This window comes from Equus caballus, chromosome 4, assembly GCF_041296265.1.
Source record: "Equus caballus isolate H_3958 breed thoroughbred chromosome 4, TB-T2T, whole genome shotgun sequence".
Taxonomy (NCBI): domain Eukaryota; kingdom Metazoa; phylum Chordata; class Mammalia; order Perissodactyla; family Equidae; genus Equus; species Equus caballus.
Window position 1 is genome coordinate 45,647,386 of NC_091687.1, and position 19,794 is coordinate 45,667,179.

Genomic DNA, 19,794 nt, shown 5'->3' on the forward strand with positions numbered 1-19,794 from the left:
CCCAGCCATGACAGTTGTTTTCCTAGAAAACAAAGCAAACCAATGTAAACTTCATATTCCTAAATTAGAATTGTGGTCCATTTGTTAGAATAGACATTGCTCATGTTTTGAAATTAATATGACCACATGCAATGGATGGTACGCAGAAAACATAGTAATATGTGTTAATTAGGCCTGCACAGGCTGGTATGTTGTCAGACGTGGTACAGAATTAATCCCGGGGAAGTTTTTACTACTAGCTAGTCATGTCAATTGAAGTTAGATATTCCGCTAAAATACCTTATTTATTTTCAGCTCTGTTGCTGAACCTTTCTTTAAAGGTTTATAAAAACATTTGAGTTGTTTATACTTATGTATTTTATATACTTAACATATTCCATTTCTATTAGTGGCTTATAACTGTCTTGAATACAGATACTGCATGCCTAGACAGATTTCCCACTTATTGATAAAATTGTAGATTCCTATCGTATATAATGTGAATATTTCTCTTTAGAGAAGAAAGTGTGATTGTAATTTCTGATTCTTTTAGATAATTCTGAACTTTTAATTTCCTTGCATTTTCAGAGGATTGTAATTGTCTTTTTCATCTTTTTTGTTATAGTTAAGAATTAGCAGTGTGTGCTTTAATTCTGAAGTATAGGGTTATTCTTCCCCATGTTTTACGAAAACTTGTGATCCATGATATTATTATCAAAGTTATTATTAAGTTATTGTAAACTCTAGGCTTAAATTAGAGCATTCCTTTTGAGACATTGTCCCTAGTTCTGTTATCCTGGGGAGACGCTTGTTAGCTCATGGTGTCTCAGAGCTGAGTCTGCTGTAGTGTGATGTGGGGAATGTTAGGTTAAATTAAACCGTTGTATGTACCCTAGTGTGGATGTGAATCTTCTCTCAGTTCCCAGAAATGCTCTGGTTCCTGTACCCTGGGATTATAGCTGCCTTGTATTTATTATTGTTGAGATTTTTTATTTTAACTAAGGCCTTTAGATTTGAACCCGTAAGAAGTTCATGAATGTAAGAAGCTTATGCTTTTGAAATTATCTTCTCTCTTTAATTAAGCTATATTTTGGTGCTTTTACTTTCCAGATATAAATCTCTCTCCTTATTTGGCTTTCACCTAAGTAAATTTGAGGGATTTATTATTCTCCATTATATGGAAAAGTATATACTTTTGAATTTTCGTCATAAATACTCAAGATCATGAGGAATACGGTTAAAATGAACCCCTTCAACACACCATGTTGAAACCAAATGGCCAGCCTAACAGGCTTTTATGATCTCTTTCATTCTGCATTCTCCCCCTTAAACTGAAATAGTTACCTATCATATTTCCATCAATTTGTGTTACCACCTTATAATATATCTTTTGGTTTTTGAAGCACAATGATATGCCAGCTATATTTCTTTCATTAGGAAAGCAATGTTTTTAATCCCAAATGTATTGGCTAAAAATGTTTTGTAGCCTCCCCCGATGCTCAGGAGTATCTGAGACCTCAGACTCTGACACCAAAAAGCATTTTAATTCAGTTTGAATTGTGTTATATGGTAAATTTAAGACTATAAAATGTTTTACTTATACTCCGAAAAGTGTGCTTAATGAATATATTGTGAATAGGGTGGTGTTATTTTAGTAGTTTCTATCATGAAACACTTGGGTTTCATAAAACCAATGGTGTAAAAAAATTTCCAGGAACACATCAAATAAATTACTGTTTAACAGACAATGATTTGTCCATGAAGAGTGATTATGCCTTAAATGAATATTGTTGCAAGGTCAAAGAGAAAAGTTGACATTGGGTAATCGATAGCATAACACTCTTGAGGACACAGATATTATAGCTAGAAATGACCCATCATGCTATCAGATTGGAAGGAAAGATAAAATAATTTAAAGATAGTTTTTTAAGGTACTCTGTGTGTGTGTGTGTGTGTGTGTGTGTGTGTGTGTATGTGTATGCATGGTGACAACTTATGCAGACTTTTCATCCAAGTCCATTTTTAGTTTGTCACACACATTTCGTGGAGAACCACTCGGGAAGATCCCGCATCTTCATCTCCAGATAGGCATCTCTCCAGAATTAATTCCTTTTAAAGGCAGTTTTGATTATGTTGATCCTAAAGTTTTACTCTTAGTCTCCGCAAAGGTTGCCTCACTCAATTTGGGAGGACTTAGGAACACCCATAAATTATCTCCCATAGAATTTTTGCCGTAGTGGTTGTGTTCCTGAAAGTTCATGCCATCATTAGGAATGGATCTCTCATTTGCTGTCCATGATTGGAGAATTGCTTTCTCTGGTAAAATCTTTGTATCTCCTGCTAAAGGGGAAGCATTGGTATTTATTACAAAAAGCTTTGCCATTTGGTGAGAGAGAGGGTTGTCTTTTGAATGTTGCAGTGAGGGGCCAGCCCAGTGGTGCAGCGGTCGAGTTCATGCACTCCACTTCGGCGGCCTGGGGTTTGCTGCTTTGGATCCTGGGTGTGGACCTATGCACCGCTTGTCAAGCCATGCTGTGGCAGGCGTCCCACATAGAAAATAGAGGAAGATGGGCACAGATGTTAGCTCAGGGCCTATTTCCTCAGCAAAAAGAGGAGGATTGGCAGCGGATGTTAGCTCAGGGCTAATCTTCCTAAAAAAAGAATGTTGCAGTGAGATGCATCACATGGGTTTTGTGCTGTCCTTCCCAGTGACTTCAGTGCGTTCCCTTGGGCTTTCCTGATTGCAGTTGGGATTTTCAGTGTTCTTAGTAGTTCGGGCTGCACTTCAGACACAGATATAAATTAGTCATTTCTCTCCTCAGTTCCCATTATGCAGGTTGCATATTATGACTTGAGAAGCTTGGGTTTTGCAGATGTCTGCTAGTCCATTCCTCTTCCTGAGACTTATCCCTTTGGATTTTTGTAGCCCAATTTTGAAATCGCTACATTCCTTCCTCCTGAGTTCCAGCTCTTGTGCTAAACCATGGATCCTCAGGTCACAGCTCCATTTTTCCACCTCCCAGTTTGATGAAGGTGGAATTTAAATGCCTCTTCGCCTGTTGAGTTTCTCCCTCTGTCCTTAGATGAAGTTGTGTGTATTTTGATTGCATCTGTTCACTCCATACTTTCAGATTTAGTTGTCTTTATTCATTTTGTTCCAATGTGCTCTTCAAAATACCTTATGGATGTGGGCCTTCTGATGTGCATGATAGCCCTAGTTACTTGTTTTCATTTCACAGAACACGTTTTTCTTCATCTAATCAAGTTCATAGAAATGCTTCTTCAAAAAATCTTATTCTTTGCTTTAAGAAAGAGCTCTCCCTCTTTGAATCCTAAAATTATTTCTTAATGTCTTCATGTAGAGTGACAGGGTGAAATAGGAAGTGACAGACTCGTTTCTCAGGGTGTTGAGATGGGAGTCACTGTGCCTCTGAGCTTTTCCATAATTCAGAAGGCAGATGTCATCCTCTCCCAGTGCATTTCGGATGGCTGGAGCCTGGCTTCCAGTGGCTGCCTGAAGAGCTTGTCACTTTCCGTCCCCCCGTGGTAGGAAACAACCCCAAAACCACTGGGGTGGCAGGAGGTCACCTCTGCTTTCCCCACAGACCCCGCTGCTGCTTCTGCCATGATAGCCGGGAGTTCCTTTCCTCGGCTTGGGCCTCTCTCCTGGCCACCAGGTTCTCTAAAGCTACATTTTGAGAATCCTGCTGTCTTTCGGAGAAAAAAAGAGTTAAGCTTACAAACAATATATACTTTTAAAATGTTAATGTAGGGGAAAACCCCATTGTCTAGTGAACCAGGTGTCTGGATCTGAATCTGGATCTGAATAGCGCTGCTGTTTGCCAGCTGGGACTTCGGTGAGTTAATTAACCTCTCTGGGCTTCAGTTTCCTCAGCCGGGAAAGGAGGATGATGACATGGTCTCAGTAGGGCTGCAGGGATGTTTAGGTCTGATAACTTATGTAAAATACGCAGCCCAGCGTTGGGCACAGAATGGAGGCTCACTCAACAGCACTTTCTCCTTCTCTCCAGCAGAAAGCTGAGGTTTCTGCCCAAGCCCACCACCAGTTCTTAAATTTGGCTTTTGTTTTGTGCATTATTTCATCTTCAGAGCAAATAATGTTTAGTCATGTTGGGGGATCAAAAGCCTGGAGAAAACGAACTGCCACCACAGGATAAGTAAAAAACAAAATCAGTGGGAAATACTCAGTATTATTTGATTTATTTCACCTATGACAGATTTACTTACTTTTTTGATGGCACACCAATGGTTTTACTATTTGTATACATTAAGATTTTTAAAGTTTTAATTACACTTCTATTTTCATCTCTCGGAAAATAATTGTTTTTGCTCTGTTTACCTATAAGTTTTTGTTAAATTGGTCCCCTTGAAGCTTAGGATATTGTCTTTTTTTCCCAAAGATTGGCACCTGAGCTAACATCTGTTGCCAATCTTCCTTTTTTCTTCTTCTTCTCCCCAAACCACCCCCCCCGCCCCCCCAGTACACAGTTGTATATTCTAGTTGTGAGTGCCTCTGGTTGTGCTATGTGGGATGCTTCCTCAGCATGGCCTGAAGAGCGGTGCCATGTCCATACCCAGGATCCGAACTGGTGAAACCCTGGGCCACCGAAATGGAGTACTGAACTTAACCACTCGGCCCCGGGCCGGCCCCCATATTGTCTTTTTATACATAGTAACTTAAGAAAGTGTGTGGGATGTGGGCAGGTAGTATAATTTTGTAGTAGCCAAATTTTGTGATAACATGTAAAAACACCATAATATAAGGTTGGTACATTTGCTTCTTTTTAACTAATACTAAGTATTGGCTTTTTCTTGCCCGAAGAACTGTTGGCTTTTTCTTGAAATGAGGTCCGTTTCCTTCGCTTTGCCTTTCATCTGTTTTGCATGTTCTCAATAAGCATATATAGATTTGACTTACAGAACTCATCTTGGGGTTCAATCTAGGTTTTCCTTACTGCATGGTACTTCATGTGGTAGGGAGCTAGCCTGAGTAATCCTCTTGGCTAATTGGACCAGATCATTTCCTGTAGGTTGTCTGTGGTGAATTGCAGTGGGAGATCCCACTGAGAGACAGTATATCCTAGTGGCCAGTGGCTTGGCCTCTGGAGCTCGTTAGACCAGAGTTCAGAGCTCATTCACATAACATTAATTAGCTGTTGGTCTTTGGGCAAGTCACTTACTATCTTTATGCCTCAATTTCCCCATCTGTAAAATAGAATAATAATGCCAAATTTACCAGATAATTGTCAGGATTAAATGAGATAATTAAATAAGTCAAAGGCTTAGCCCAGCACTTGCATGGTCTTCAATAAACTAAGTATATACTAAGTATATCTAAGTATAATAAACTAAGTCTTCAATAAACATGAGCCAATATTATGTAATGGAAAATCCAGTGTTAATAAAACTTTGTCTTATTAGTCACCTTAAAACAAAGCAGTAACATAACCCAGTTTTTCATGTTATCAATTCAGAAAATGGATTCTAAAGCGAAGCTAATAGAAAAATATCATTTTGATACATATAGTATTGTAATTATTTTGAATTGATAAAGAGATCTATAGAATATTAAATAGTAGTTAGTTATGGAAAGAATTAATCCAGTTTCTTAGAGATGTTTCACTTATGACCAAGGCCCAGAGTAGGCATTGGAAGAATTTAGTATGCTTTTGAGCTTTTTCCAGTATGGGATCTGACTCATTGAACTTGAAAATGAAACAAACAAAACAGAAGCTAGTTCTCCCTGTGCCCATGGTGCCAAAAAATAAATCATTGCTGTATTCATCAAGTCATACAATTTAAATCATATCTTTTTGAGTTGGATGCTTCAGGGTAGTATTTGACGCTAACGAAGGGTAAGAAATTATTTTTACTTCTCAGCACCATTATTCAGGCACAGTATCTGAATGAGTTAGGAACTTTCAACATAAGGTATTTCAGATGTTGCTTAATTATTATGTAAGTATACCTTAAGTAGCTTAAGTTAATGTATTTTTAAAGTAGGAAATTAGCATAGTTTGTTCAAATATCAAATTTTTAATTTGACAGACCTCAGATGAGACCATATAAATACTTAGCAGTGAACTGCTGTACCAGCAGGCATTTGAGGTCTAACCATGCACTCACCGTATACCTCACTATCGTTGCCTTGCCTGGTCCCTGTGAGATTCATCATATTGTCAGTTAGGTGAGATTTGGCATTTTCTCCTATTCCTAACACCTGTTCTTTTCATGTAGCGCTCAAAAACATAAAACAGTTCTTTGTGGCAAGCATCAGTACCCAACAAGTGTTTCTTTGAAGTAATCGATTATTTACTCTTGTGCAGTATGGTTTAACCTCAGCCCCTTTGCTGCCTAAAAATGGTCAGAAATATTTTCAAAACGTAAATTCTTCAAGATCTCTTTTTCTCAAGGAAGCTGATCCGTGTTTCTTAGGACATAACAAGTCAAGCAATAACTTTAGAAAAGGTAGATGTTTGTATTAGAGTCAAAAGCCCTATTTCTTGAAGTATGTATTAAAAAATGAAAACTGAGTTTATACTAATCAATGGATTTCATGATCTTCAGAGAAATTTATAGGATTGGAATGATGATGAATTCATGAAGGGTAGGAGAAATGATCCAGCTTGCCGTGATTGGTTAGAGAAACCTTTGCAGATGTTCAGATTCTTGGTATTTGTCTATACAAAGGGGAGCACAGGAAAGTTAAGCAGGACTTGCCTGAAGAGAAATCTGAGTAAGCTTTGTAGTTCCTGTGTCAGTGGGAGAAATAAGAAGGTAGCTTAAATAACTCAAGACTATTATTAAGCATATAATTACTACTACGGTGGACCCCAAATTTTCCCCTTAAATAGGAACACAATTGTTAAAAATGCTTGAAACCCTGGAATTGCTGCTACTTTCAAGGCATGAGGTAGATTTGAAATTCTGAGCAGCTGGCTAAAGCTTTCATTTGAAAACTAGTCAGTAGCAAATTTTAATATGAAGCAAAAGAATTCCAATATTTGATCCAAACCTATATTTTTTTGTGTCCACCTCAAAGGATCTTTTGTGAGAATTTATAACTATCCTTTAATAGCCTTAGAAAGTTAGCTATTCTCTATCCCCACCCAAATATGTTTGCAAGATTACTTTTAAGTCCATAAAATCCGTAAAAATCATGTAAATCCTCCTTCAAACTATTATAAATTTAGCTTTATGCCACTTCTATGAGATTGATGTTTTCTATCCACAGCTTAAAATAATATTTTACTTGTCAGAAATTATTTCAAATTTTAAGTTGGTATAGCCTTTGTTGTAGAAATCTGAAAGTCTCAAATTTTGAAAGTTGGTGAACAAGTTCAAGTAGGACACACCTTCATGAGAGTCATAGTACCATACATTGTTAGAATCTGCCTTTTGCGTTAGCTTTTCCATCCTCAAGAGTCATAACCCTTTTTATAGTTTATCATATATAGCAATCGATAGATTCCTCAATCATTGTAGTTTTTTCTTGGACTTTGTCCAGATCCATCTATGTCTTGACATGTAGCTACCAGGATTAAAGACAGTTTGAGAGCAGAAATAAGTTTAAAGTCTTCAGCTAATATTGAAATCAGGAATTCATTGTTTCTCTAAAACCTTGTTAAACCCTGACTCTTAGGCGTGAATTTTTTTTTTTTGCACTCCATTCATTTGATGGAAACATTAATTAAGCTAATAGCATGGCAGCGATTCCCAGTGCCACTGTGAGTCCCTGAGCTGTAGTACACATTACATTAACTTCTTCAGGTTATAAAGCCTCTATTTTGCACGATGAAGCAGTAATTTCAGGGAATAGCACTTAATGAAGTTTCCCCAGGTGTTGAACTTACTAGGAGAACTTTAAATTCCTTTTAAGTGCAGGGAAAAAATAAAGTAGTAGGTTTGTTTTTTTTTAACAGATTTTTTAATGCAGTGAATTAAAACACAATTAGAATGACAGTCGAGGTTCTGTGTGCTTATTGAGCCAACATTAACTTGACTATGAAACTGTTGGTTTGCTGAAAAGCGATTTTGAACTTTTCAGTTAACTGCAATTAAGATGATAAGGACTGATCAAAACCTGCATTTTTTCTTCCTCTGAAAATGGGACTATTAAGTAGAAGGCTTTAAATCAAGTTAAAAATTCAACTCCTTTGTAAAATGACAAAGTAAAGTTATTTTTCTACTCAAATAAAATATTTTAATTTTTTGATGTAATAAAATTAACTTTTATAATTACAGTTTGATTGAAGAAATCTTTCTTACCAACTGCCTTTTAAAACTTACCATAGTGATAAAATGCCATTGTTAAACCATTATTGATATGAGCCACCTCTATTGTAGGGCCTGATAGGTAACAGATGCCCAGCACGTGTGTATTGATATGTTGAAAGTTTACATGGTAACGGCCTGTTTTTCTGTAGCATTTACCTTTTGTAGTCAAATTCTCAACAGTTTTTACTATATTTTAATTATTATTCAGGCCCTACTTCTATTTAATTATCTTTCTAAAACTATTTAGATTTAATTCAAATGTAGAAATTTATGCTAGAGAAAGTTATTAAAATGTGTTCACATTTGAACTCTTCTTTTAAACATATGTTTTCATATCGGGAAAGATAAAAAGGAAAATGTTACAGTGGTTGCTTTCAGGCTGAGAATGGGATGTTGGTGGAGAATGGGACTTTTCACAAATTACTTAATTCTGCAAATATTTATAAAGCACCCATTATGTGCCAGGTGCTGTACAAGGTGTTGGCTACACAGCGGCGACCAAGACAAACATGGTCCTTGTCTTCATGAATTTTACAGCCTAGTGGAAGAGCCAGGCATTTAATACACACATACACATACATATGTACATACACATACATACACCATTCTTCCTTTCAATACTGCACATTCTACCGTTTACCAAGATAATTCAGCAGCATCAGCTATTGCAACTGTAAAAGGCCTCAGGGAATACCAGACATTCCTGAAGTTGGATTGGTTCATATTGGTAATCTAACCCAGCTAGGAAGGAGAAATAATACTTATGCATAGCAATCCCTACTTTTCCAAGTTCTGGCACACCAGAACAAACCAATAAGTAGTTAAAACTAAATTAAATTCAACCTCAACATTTATATTTATTAAAGTTCTATTAATTCAACCAGCAGAGGCAACTTAATGATAATATATGGCAAAGAGGATGCAGGTTTTATAAAACTCATTTCTACTTGGATCCTGCGTGTTGTATATTTCCCACTCTGAATGTATTCCGTACATGTGTTTGAACATGTCTTTTATAGTTGTATGTTAAGAAAAATTACTCTAAAAGAGAGTTCACTGAAGGTCATCTCACTGGTTAACTTCATTTTTAGTTATAGTGTGGTTTGTTTTTTGGATACCAATACATATAAAGGCTTCTTCTAGGAAAAAATATTTGTGTACATGTAATTATAAAAATAATACAAGCTTACACTCAAAATACACAAGGATGGGTCTAATTCTTACTGAACCACTTTTCTCTTAGCTTTATAGCACCCATTCGCCTCAATGTTTTCCTCTTGACTCCGGCTGTTCTTTCTCAATCTCTTGTGTGAGCTTCTCCTACTTGACACAAGCTCTAAACTCTAGGCTTCCTCAGTGCTAGGTCCTGGGCTCTCTTTCTCAACATTCCCTCTCTAGGTGATCACATTCATTCACAAAGATGTAAATACCATCTGAATTCTAATAATCCCCAAATGTATACCATAAGCCCAAATGTCTGCTAAAAACCTCCACTACTACATTAAAGTTATACCCAGGAGTGGAATTGCTCATCATATGGTAACTTTTTGTTTAACCATTTGAGGACTCACCAGACTGTTTTGCAAAGGGACTGGCCCATTTTACAATCCCACTAGCAATGTATGTGAGTTCCAGTTTCTCCACATCCTGGCCAACACTAATTGTTACTGTCTTTTTGATTGTAGTCATCCTAGTGGGTATGAAATAGTATCTCATTATGGTTTTGATTTGCATTTACCTTATGGCTAATGATGTTGAGCATTTTCTCATGTGCTTATTGGCCGTTTTTATATTTTCGTTGAACAAATGTCTATTCAGATATTTTGCTCATTCTTAAGTCGGCTGTTTGTCTTTTTCCTATTGAGTTGTAAAAGTTCCTTATGTATCCTAGACACAAGTCTCTTAGCAAATGTATGATTTACAAATATTTTTTGCCATTCTGTAGGTTGTCTTTCATGTCTTTGTTTTTGAGATTCTATTGTTTCTTCTCTCTGATTTCTAACTACATTGTGACTTTATTTTGGGAAACCTTTAACTCCGAATGGGATGTGCATATCACTGACAAATTGAGAAAGATTATACTTCCATTTCTCTGTGCCAACAAAGTCCATTTCCTAACCCTGCACTCTGTGCTGTAGCATTCAGGAAGCATTTATTTTGGTACTTGCCAATGTGCTGGATCCGGGGACCAACTTCTCGGGGTGTGAGATGGAACTCATTCTCAGTAAGCATGCAGTCTAGTGACAGTCAGAAAAAGTTATGTTGTCAGGAAAAGCACTGTGTCTTTATAAACCAAGGAGAGTATGCTTTATTATATTTATGATATAAACTTGCGAGTTGTTGAAGGAGACTTGAATATTACTGAGTACATTTTATTTCATGGTGTGTAAAAACTAGTCTAGTGCAGTGATTTCCAACAAGTGGTCTGTTTCCCCACATTTTCCACTGCCCCTCATCAGAGCTCGTTGCCCCATCTCTCTGGGCCCTGGAAGCTTATCATTTTGGGACATTATTTTTGTCATTTCCCAGGCTGTTTCTTCTCTCCACTTACCCAAGTCTTATCTGGCATCCAAGGCCTACCTTAAGGCACTCATGACTGGTGACTTTCTGATAACTGGTGATCTTTTCTTTCTCCAATTAGTGTAGTACTTTTGAACCTTAATTGGGTCTTAACTAAATAGTGTCGTGTTTGATTGCTTAGTTGTCCTCAATGCCTGCATGAACCATAGAGTTCAGACTGTTTACTTCTTTGGGACACTCCTCATAGAAATGAATGGAAGAAACGTAATAAAAGCAAGCATTTCTGTTCTAACTTTGCAAGATCATTTGGAAAAGTGATGGAGGGAAACATGGGCAAAATCAGAGAGCAATGGGTTAGCAGATGCAGGCGATGGTATAGTTAATTAAACAAGCCAGTAGGTTGAGTTGAAGGCAAAGAAAATATACAAATTCAGTTATATTTTAGGCTACTTAGCATGTTCCTTCCTTCTCCCCCCAGAGTTTTCATGGGATATGAAGTTTTAGTAGGCTAACTTGCAACTCTCATATGTTTAAAGTTTTCCACTTCACACATGTTGTCTAAATATGTGCACGTAGTTTTTGCTTCAGCTACCGGCCTAATAAAAGCCTCTTGTGAATGCTTATCACCTTGTAAAGTAGTTACCAGAGCTGCAGTAAAATTTGCCTGCAAGTGAAAAGGCTTCGACTTCCCTAGAGGGAGAATAAAAAACATACGAGACAAACAGCAGCAACCGAAATTATCTGGTGTAGAAAGTGGCAGAATGCCAGTCCAATGCTCGGTCCCTAAAATGTTTTAAACCTTTATCTCAACTCACTAAAAAGGCCACCTTGTTTAAAGAACTTCAAACACAAACTTGGAAATGTCACATTATTTTGGAACAATTTACACAAACAATCCCCCTTTTTATTGCTATCTTCAGGAGTTAAGGTCCTATAGATTTGAAGGAATTTTTTTTAATGTTTATATTGATTTTAAAAAATGGAGTGTGTGTGTAAACTGTTAGTAAAAGTTATTGCCACATTTATTTTAGGTACTTTCTATATCTAATTAGAAATTATGTTAATTGTGAAGTAGGCAAAGTGGCCTTCAAGTACATGGTGAGAAATAGTAATGCGATACCTTCATTAGCCGTTAGGACTTTTTTCCTAAGTAATAGAGGTGGAAGGGGTTGGTAAATCCCACTATTGTTTTGGAGTTGCCACGGGGAGACTAGACATGATATGTGGTGATGTGTTGATGTCTATCCCAGGGTAAGGGATCGCTGTGGCCTTGTTTGGCCCAGAAGTATTGCTATTTTTTTTTTTGAAGTTGTTACCTTTTAGAAAAGTCACTCACCTTTTTTCCTTTATAGTTCTTAGAATTCTTAAAACCAGAGAGACCTAGTCCTAGAAAGCCCAATTATAGTTTAATATGTTTTATTTAATTAATATTCACTATTATTTTTACAACTACTGTCCGTGTGTTGAACACTTTCTGTCTTATAGAGCATTTCATTCATGATACTTTACTTGATCCTTTCAGAAATTCCTAGAACAGGTCAGGGCAAATGCTTTTATCTTGGTTTATGGATGAGGAAAACCGAGGCTCAGAGATATCCAGTGACTTGGTAAAGGTCACCAGCGAGTAGAGCAGAGGGTGATTTCTTTCCACTGTTCTACAGTGCCACTCAGAAAACTTCAAATCTTAGGCTCTTGTGCTATTTCGCAATTATGAAGTATATTTTTGCCAAGAAATAAGAGACCTTTAACCAATTGAAACTGCCAGAAAGGCTGCCAGAGTACTAACTCAGAGCAGAGAGGAGCTCTCTGCCTTTCATCTCTAGCGCCGAGCCCACTGGGTCAAGGTTTCAGGAAAGGGGAAATCTTCGTTGTTGCTTGCTGGGTTATCCTGTTTCTCTATATCGCTGAAAACTCAGCCTTCATTATTGTCAGTTTAACAAGTAGTTTTCCTCACAGAAAAAGGAAAGTTTGCCTGTCTTCTTGGAAGAAAGTATAGAAATTAAATCTAAACCATTAAATTATTAGAGAATATGCTGTTTCTGGGCCCAAAAATAGGAGAACGAAGTATAATCGTCTAGTTAGGCATTATATGTTTTGTCATATGCATTGTTTTATATATAAAATTAAATATTTTATTTATTATTTATGTTTTATTATGCATTTATGTCATAAAGTTATATGACATGGTAATTCCTTAAACCAAACTCTATTCTGTGGATTAGAACATATTATAGTTTAGTACCTATTCATAAAATAAAGATTGATAGAAATATTATAGAACTAGCAATGACATTTTGAAATTGCTGCTGCTACAGAACTAGATGGCCTATTCCAGAATTGGAATATGAAGTAATCAGTCTTCTTATTAGAGCTGCTCTAAGTTTTTCTGAGGCGAGCAGGTGAGGTAGAACTTAGCTTTGCCTTGGATTTACGTTAACAGCAAAGTCACCAACGTGGCGCTGTGGTGGTACGTTACAAATAGAATCTTAATGCTGATTTGCACATTTACCAAATTTTATGCAACATCTCTTACTTTTTCGTACTTGTTTAAATGCTATATATCATGTTGCTCTTTTGGGAATAGAAGTACATTTTAATATATAAATTTAAAATTTTTTTCTACTCTTTTTAGAAGCAAAAATTTTGGGAAAAGAATGTAATATTTGTCACAGTAATCCTTTGGGATTTAGCTCTATCAGCCTGGAACCAGGCTTGGTCATCAATGAGTCTAGGAATCACCAAACTTCTCACCCTCCTTCTATCACTATGTGTCCCCTTCTACCTTGGGGTCCTCTTCAACTAGATTAATGTGATTGCATTGATTTCTGTATTTGCTACTTGTTGTTGTTTTCTTCATTTTTTCAAAAATTTCCCTTGCTAGTGCTTTTAAAATTTTCTCGCCTATAGCGTTTCCATACTTAGTGTTGGTATTTTATAACAGATTTGAAGAAAAATTGTGTGGGATTCCAAGGCAAATATTTATCAGTTACTTTTTTGAAGTTTAAATGAATGCTATAACAATTCCACAATAAATGTGGTGACATTTAATGGCTAAATTAATTTAAACAGTTTTGACATTTTTTCCTTGAAGGTCTCTTTTCTGGGTTTTTATACTCTCCCTTAAGTGAGGATACAAGGTGTTTTAATTACTTTCCAGCAGCGCATACTCTAACAGCCAACGTTCCAGGTTAAAGCTGTCTGTCTTATTTGGGTTTGAACTCTTTCCACCTAATCCGAGGAAAAATATTTGAGGGACATTAGTTAATGCATTTTCCAGGAATGGGAGTGGGTAAGTATTTTTTTTCATAGCTTATAGAATATTTAGGAACTGGAGCCTCTAATATTTAATTTTATAGTATTTTCAATACTGGTAGCAAAGGCTTCCTCCAGAAATAATGAAAAATTATGTGAATTCCCTTCTTGGCATGTGTAGGAGGGCAGGTCATAAATCTTTTAGTCACATATTTTACTAAACTAAAACTGGGCATTGATATTTGCTGTGATCTAATATGCAGATATAATCAGAAGATTCATGAAGTAGTATATATTAAGATTTTTGAAAGTTCTCACAAAAGGTAGTGTAAACTGAAGCTGTTATTATGCAAAAAACATCTATATAATTATTCTTTTCTATGATAGTTCCTCTACGTTCTGTAAAAACTTTCTTAGCATTAAGTACTAATGAAAGGACCTTATGTGTCACATTTGCATTTGTAAATATCCATGAAGGATCTCTTTCACCAATGTTATTCAATCTCAGCCCAGGACAAGGTCAGACGTTGATTATATTTGACAGTCTTAACAGAAGTGAATAGGGAAGTTAGATTTTCTTAATTATACTGCTAGAATGGTGAGGGGCAGCGATCTTTAAAATGTAGTATAATATATAGAAAGGAATATTAGCAGAATAGAATGAAATGGTCAGTTGCAACTATAATAATAACTAATATTTATTGAGCAATCTGCTAGATGTCCGGCCACAAAATAGCTCTTTATGTATGTTTTTTATAATGTAATTTTAGCAGATATCTTCAGAAGTTCAAATAGTATTATTCCCATTTGCCCAAATATGGAAACTGAGGTTCCAAGAAATTAAATGAGGTGCCTAAAGCTTCCCATTTCACATATGTCAGACTCCACTAGACCCAGCTGCTTGTCACTGTTTGACTGCCTTGTGATCAGAAATGGATAAGCTATTGATAATGTACAAATCGTTTACTTGGCTCAGAAATGTGTTTGTGCATTTAAATTTGAATGAACTGTCTTTGGTAGTTTGGAATTTACAAGATGACAGAAGACAGTAAAACTTGGCTCAAATTAGTATGAATATCTTGATTTTAGCTTCTCTGATCACTCCTCATTTCATATTAACACATGGATATATATTTTCCTTATGTTTAACAGACAGGTATATAGCCCTACTGTGTGTCAGGCACTGCACTCAGTATTTATGAACATGAATTCATTTAATGCTCACGGCATGTCTATGGGGTTGGTATTATGTTATCCCCATTTTACAGATAACTGAGGCACAGAGAAATTAAGTGTCCTGCTCAGAATCACAGGGAGAAAGTAGCTGAGCTGGGATTTGAACCCTGTCAGTTTGGCTTCAGAGTTTGTGCTCTTAACTGTCTGTATTTTTCAGATTTTGCAGAATTTAGTGAAAGCAATAATTGAAACCTATTGCTGGACTTATAAGTGTGAAAAGGTAAATGGAGATAATAAATAGTGTCAATAAAATATTTAGTAAGAAGTAATCACCCCCAATAAGACCTTGGAATTCTCTATGCTAAAAATAAAAGATTAATTGTAAAGAGAAATTGAAAACAGCTTTCATTGTGTTAAAAGCCAGTTGCAACTCCTCCTTTATAGATCTGTTTGATGTTGTGCAGGCTTCCCTTCGTCTGTGTAGCTGAGCAGTGTGAACATAACGTCATCATTATTGTTTCTTATGTTGGACCACTAGTTACATCACTTCCACTAATGAAGTATTGAGCTCCGTGAAGAAGATTTCCCACCTCAATTACTTTTATCATGGCTTTAGTCTTTATGTTATAAATGAGAAATATTTTTTCTGGATGTATGGGGCAAATGAGACTTTTAGAGTTATGTTAAAATAGGGCTGGTGTTTCCAGAGCTTTAGAGAGAGAGAGGCTGGATGTGTCAATCAAAACAATGGATTGATGAAAATGAAACTGAAGAAGTTTCTGAAAAAGAGTCAAGATTTCAACGTGTGTGAATCTCAATTTTGGCAAAAACTAAGATTAAGCGATTCTGGCTGTGCAATGTGGGAAAGGAAGTTAGAGTTTGCAATGACTCCCTAGAATTATCTTCAGCCTGGAACTGAGTTTTCTCTGCGTGGGTGGAGGGACAGGTGGGAGAAACACCCAGCTCCTCTGGGGTGGAGTTAAGGACCCTTGGCTCCAGCTAGATCTTCTAACTGCCCTGATTACCTGTAATCAGAGGCAAGTTTACCAGGAGCTACTTTACTGGAATTTAGGTTTCTGGGTCCTTCCTCAGACAGGCCCCCTCCAAGGCCTTGGGAGGACCTCTAGCTCTGTGTTCACATGGCCATGTGGTTTTGTAAAATTTGAAGAATTTTAAGATCTTTAAATCACAATTAGTTAAGACTGCTGCCCCTGAGCCTCCTTCCGTCACACCCCCTCCCGCGTTGGATTGGTTGGAGAGATTGCAGACATCTTCAGATCCGGCAGAGCGAGGTTGAGCTGGGAATACACAGCTTTAACTGAAGTGTGGAAGACGTTTGGGAACGTTTCAGTGAGACCACTGAGAAATTACAGATCCTAACTTAGACAGATATGAAAAGTTACTTCTTTTTTCACCATTACCTTTATTTATTAAAGAGCTGAAAAAAATTCGGATAGTAGAACATAAAACTAAAGCAATAAAGATGAAATGAATAGAAGTTATTCTACTGTCAAAAAGTATATTATAAAAAGTTAAATTCAGATTATCCCCAAAGCAGTAATTTGTTGAGAAGAAGAGAGAAATTTCAAATAGAAATAATAAATAGGCTCAATGTCTTGTTTGAAAATCTAGTTAATGAAGAGGAGTATATCATGTGAATACACTGGGAAAAGAGTTATATTTCTTGCTGGTTTGACCACAGAATACTAACAAGGAGAAAGATAACATAAAACTTCCTAATACGTGACAACAATGAGCTTTAAGTTAATGAGTGTCTTCAATTCAGAGTATTTAGGAGTAGTCACCATGTAAGAAACTTTGAAATGCCCTGAATTTCTGCAGCTCATGCATGAAAGAAACTTTATGGAAGTTCCCCAAATTTCACAATCATCCTAAAAATTGACCTGCAATGAGTTGTGAAGTTGGAAGCTTTCCAAAGCATATATTTTTAAACAATTATGTTTCTATACCATAATTAGAAGAAACACCAAATTATTCTTCAATTTTATGTATGGAAAATTATCTTATAAAATTGTCATTTGTCAAAATGCTCATAGTCAAAAATTTTAAGGCAAAAAAGTATTGCAGAGGTTTGCCAGATGATTAATTAATAAAAATAGGATGGCATTTTTCTGGATTTTGAGATGTTTGTGGTGTTTTGAGCTGTTTAAAATTTGTAACTTTTGGTTATCTTTCTTGTTCTAAATGAATTTTCACTTTCTTATCTAATTTTTATTCATAATTTTGTATTCTTTAAAAGGGCTCTAAAAGTTGTATAGGCTTCCAACTCCGCATAGCCTGCCTGTAGTTAATAGTTTTTAATGTGAAAAAATATGTTTATTATGTGGCTTACCTATTCCAGAAGGCATAATGTGAGGAGTAGAACATACCTCTCCAAGCCTTATTTTGAAGCCCCAGAAGAAAACAGGCTTAACCTCTCCTGTGTGTTTTCTACAGTTGTTTAGATATGCTTTGTCCAGTAAGATAGACACTAGCCACGTGTGACTGTGGAGCACTTGAAATGTGGCTAAGGTGCTGAGTTTTTAACTTCATTTAAATTTTGTTTAATGAATTTAAATTTAAAACTAATACTTGATTCATTAATTGGAAAATTTTTGCTGTGTTTAGAACAACTTGGGTATATGTATTTACTTCTTTGGCTATAAATTTTGTGAAATCTAAAGCATGGCATTGGTGTGTGTGTGTGTGTGTGTGTGTATGCTTTTTTTCCACAAAGGGGATCATACTCTGCATATACTGTTCTGCATCTTAGCTTTTAACTATATGTTTTGCACATCTTTCCACAGCAACTTACAGATTTATCTCATTCATTTATTAGCAGAATAATATTCTATTTGTACAGGGTTTTTTTTCACACCGATGCTGGAGTGATTATTTTTAAGTATATGTAAGATCGTGTCACTCACTCGTGTGTTCAAAACCCTCCAGTGGCTTCAAATCTATCTCAAAATAAAATCCCACGTCTTTAGTGTGCCTCTAAGGCCTGACGTGATCTGTTCTGTCCTTGCCTTCCTGCTCAGTTGTGGGTAGCATGTGCATCTGTTAATCTTTAATGTGGGGATTAAACACAGGTACTTCACTTTTTTTAAAAACTCTGTCAGAAATATTACCAGTAAAGCAAAGCCTCTCCATGTATAAAATTTAAAGTCTTATTTAGTTTCTCACTTATCTGATTACCACCAGTTCCTTTTAAAGCAAAGAAATCCTATTTTTCCTCACCAATAGCACTCACTGAAGTAAAATAAACCTTGTTCACCCAAGTGAAAAATGTTGCAAGCCCTCTGTAATCAAGAGCACATTTAAAGGAGGAAATGGTGTTATGGCAGATAGTTGAAGCGCACTGTGTCTTAAGAATGTGGTGCTTCTTTATTGCTAGATTAAATTTCAGAATTTAGAGTCTAAATTTTCCCTTTCACATCTGGCGATACTTTTTTTTAATCAGGGTGCAAAGAGGAGAAAAATCTGTCTGCCTCCTCTCCGTGCCTCTCGCTGCAGTCCAGCCTATGCCAGGCTTAAGGAAAAGTCTTTTGTGTTGGCAAGGAAACTCCAAAATGGTTTCCAAGCACATTAAAAGTAAAGAAAGAGTTTTGCAGAAAAATTTAAGAATTTTTCTCTAATTGGAGTGGTACAAAGTACGAAACAATTTTAAAGATTAAGCAATGAAAAGTGAAAACATTTTGGCTCAATGTGTATGTAACGTTAGTGGTCCAGAGCCACTTGTGTAAGGCAGACTCCGGGGATCTATTTAAGCTTAAAATTTAAGAATGTAGAATTTTGGAGGATTTATGATTATTGACAGCTAAAGGGATTGTGGCACACGGTATGATGCTAGTTACAAATATGTGGACTGGCACACATTTATCACTGAATAAATGTGTTGGATGAACAAATGGATAAACAGGTAACCACGTTGCTTTCAATAAGTAGTGTTTGTTGGAACATTGTGTCCTAGGAGCTGGGGGCTAAAAAATTGGGGAAGAATTAAACAGAAAGGACTATGAAGTGATGGCAGAGAAGCAGTAAACTCTGAAACTGAGGATAGTGTGAAGTAGGACCCCAAAGGGTGAAGACGATTATTGAGACATGAAAAGATAGCCTGTTATGTGTGAGACTAGGCAAGTGACAACCCCAGTTTGGAGTTACCAGAACTTTTTAGACTAAGGTTTTAATAAAATCAGGAATGAGGACGTGTGATGACTTTATGCCCAGTGGATTGACCAAAAGCGATCTTGTCAATGTGTTCAGAGAAATTGAGAATTAAAGTGTGAGTGGTTCTGAATTGAGTGTCGTTTGAGACTGTTTATGAGGAAAGTGACAGAAAATCCAATTTATCCTGGCTTAAATGAAAAGGGGCATTTATTGGCTCATAGAACCAAACAGTCCGTGAGTTAGGCTGACTTTTAGACATGCTGTGATTTAAGGTTCTAAAGATGGCCAGGGATCCTGTCTTTGCACTTCCTCCTCCATGTGTAGGCCTGGTCCTCAGACTGACTGCCCCCTCCTCAGGTGGCAGGTTGGCTACAGCAGCCCCAAGCCTGTTACACTGTT

At 36.5% G+C, this 19,794-nt stretch overlaps 1 protein-coding gene and 1 pseudogene across 4 annotated transcripts in view; one reads left to right on the forward strand and one right to left on the reverse strand.

Annotated features, from left to right (window-relative positions):
- Positions 1 to 19,794, forward strand: part of UMAD1 (UBAP1-MVB12-associated (UMA) domain containing 1) — a 218,042-nt gene that overhangs the window by 76,180 nt on the left and 122,068 nt on the right. The gene's annotated exons all lie outside the window — the stretch shown is intronic.
- The window catches only part of LOC100064099 (5-azacytidine-induced protein 2-like), a 38,961-nt pseudogene continuing 21,184 nt past the window's right edge, over positions 2,018 to 19,794 (reverse strand).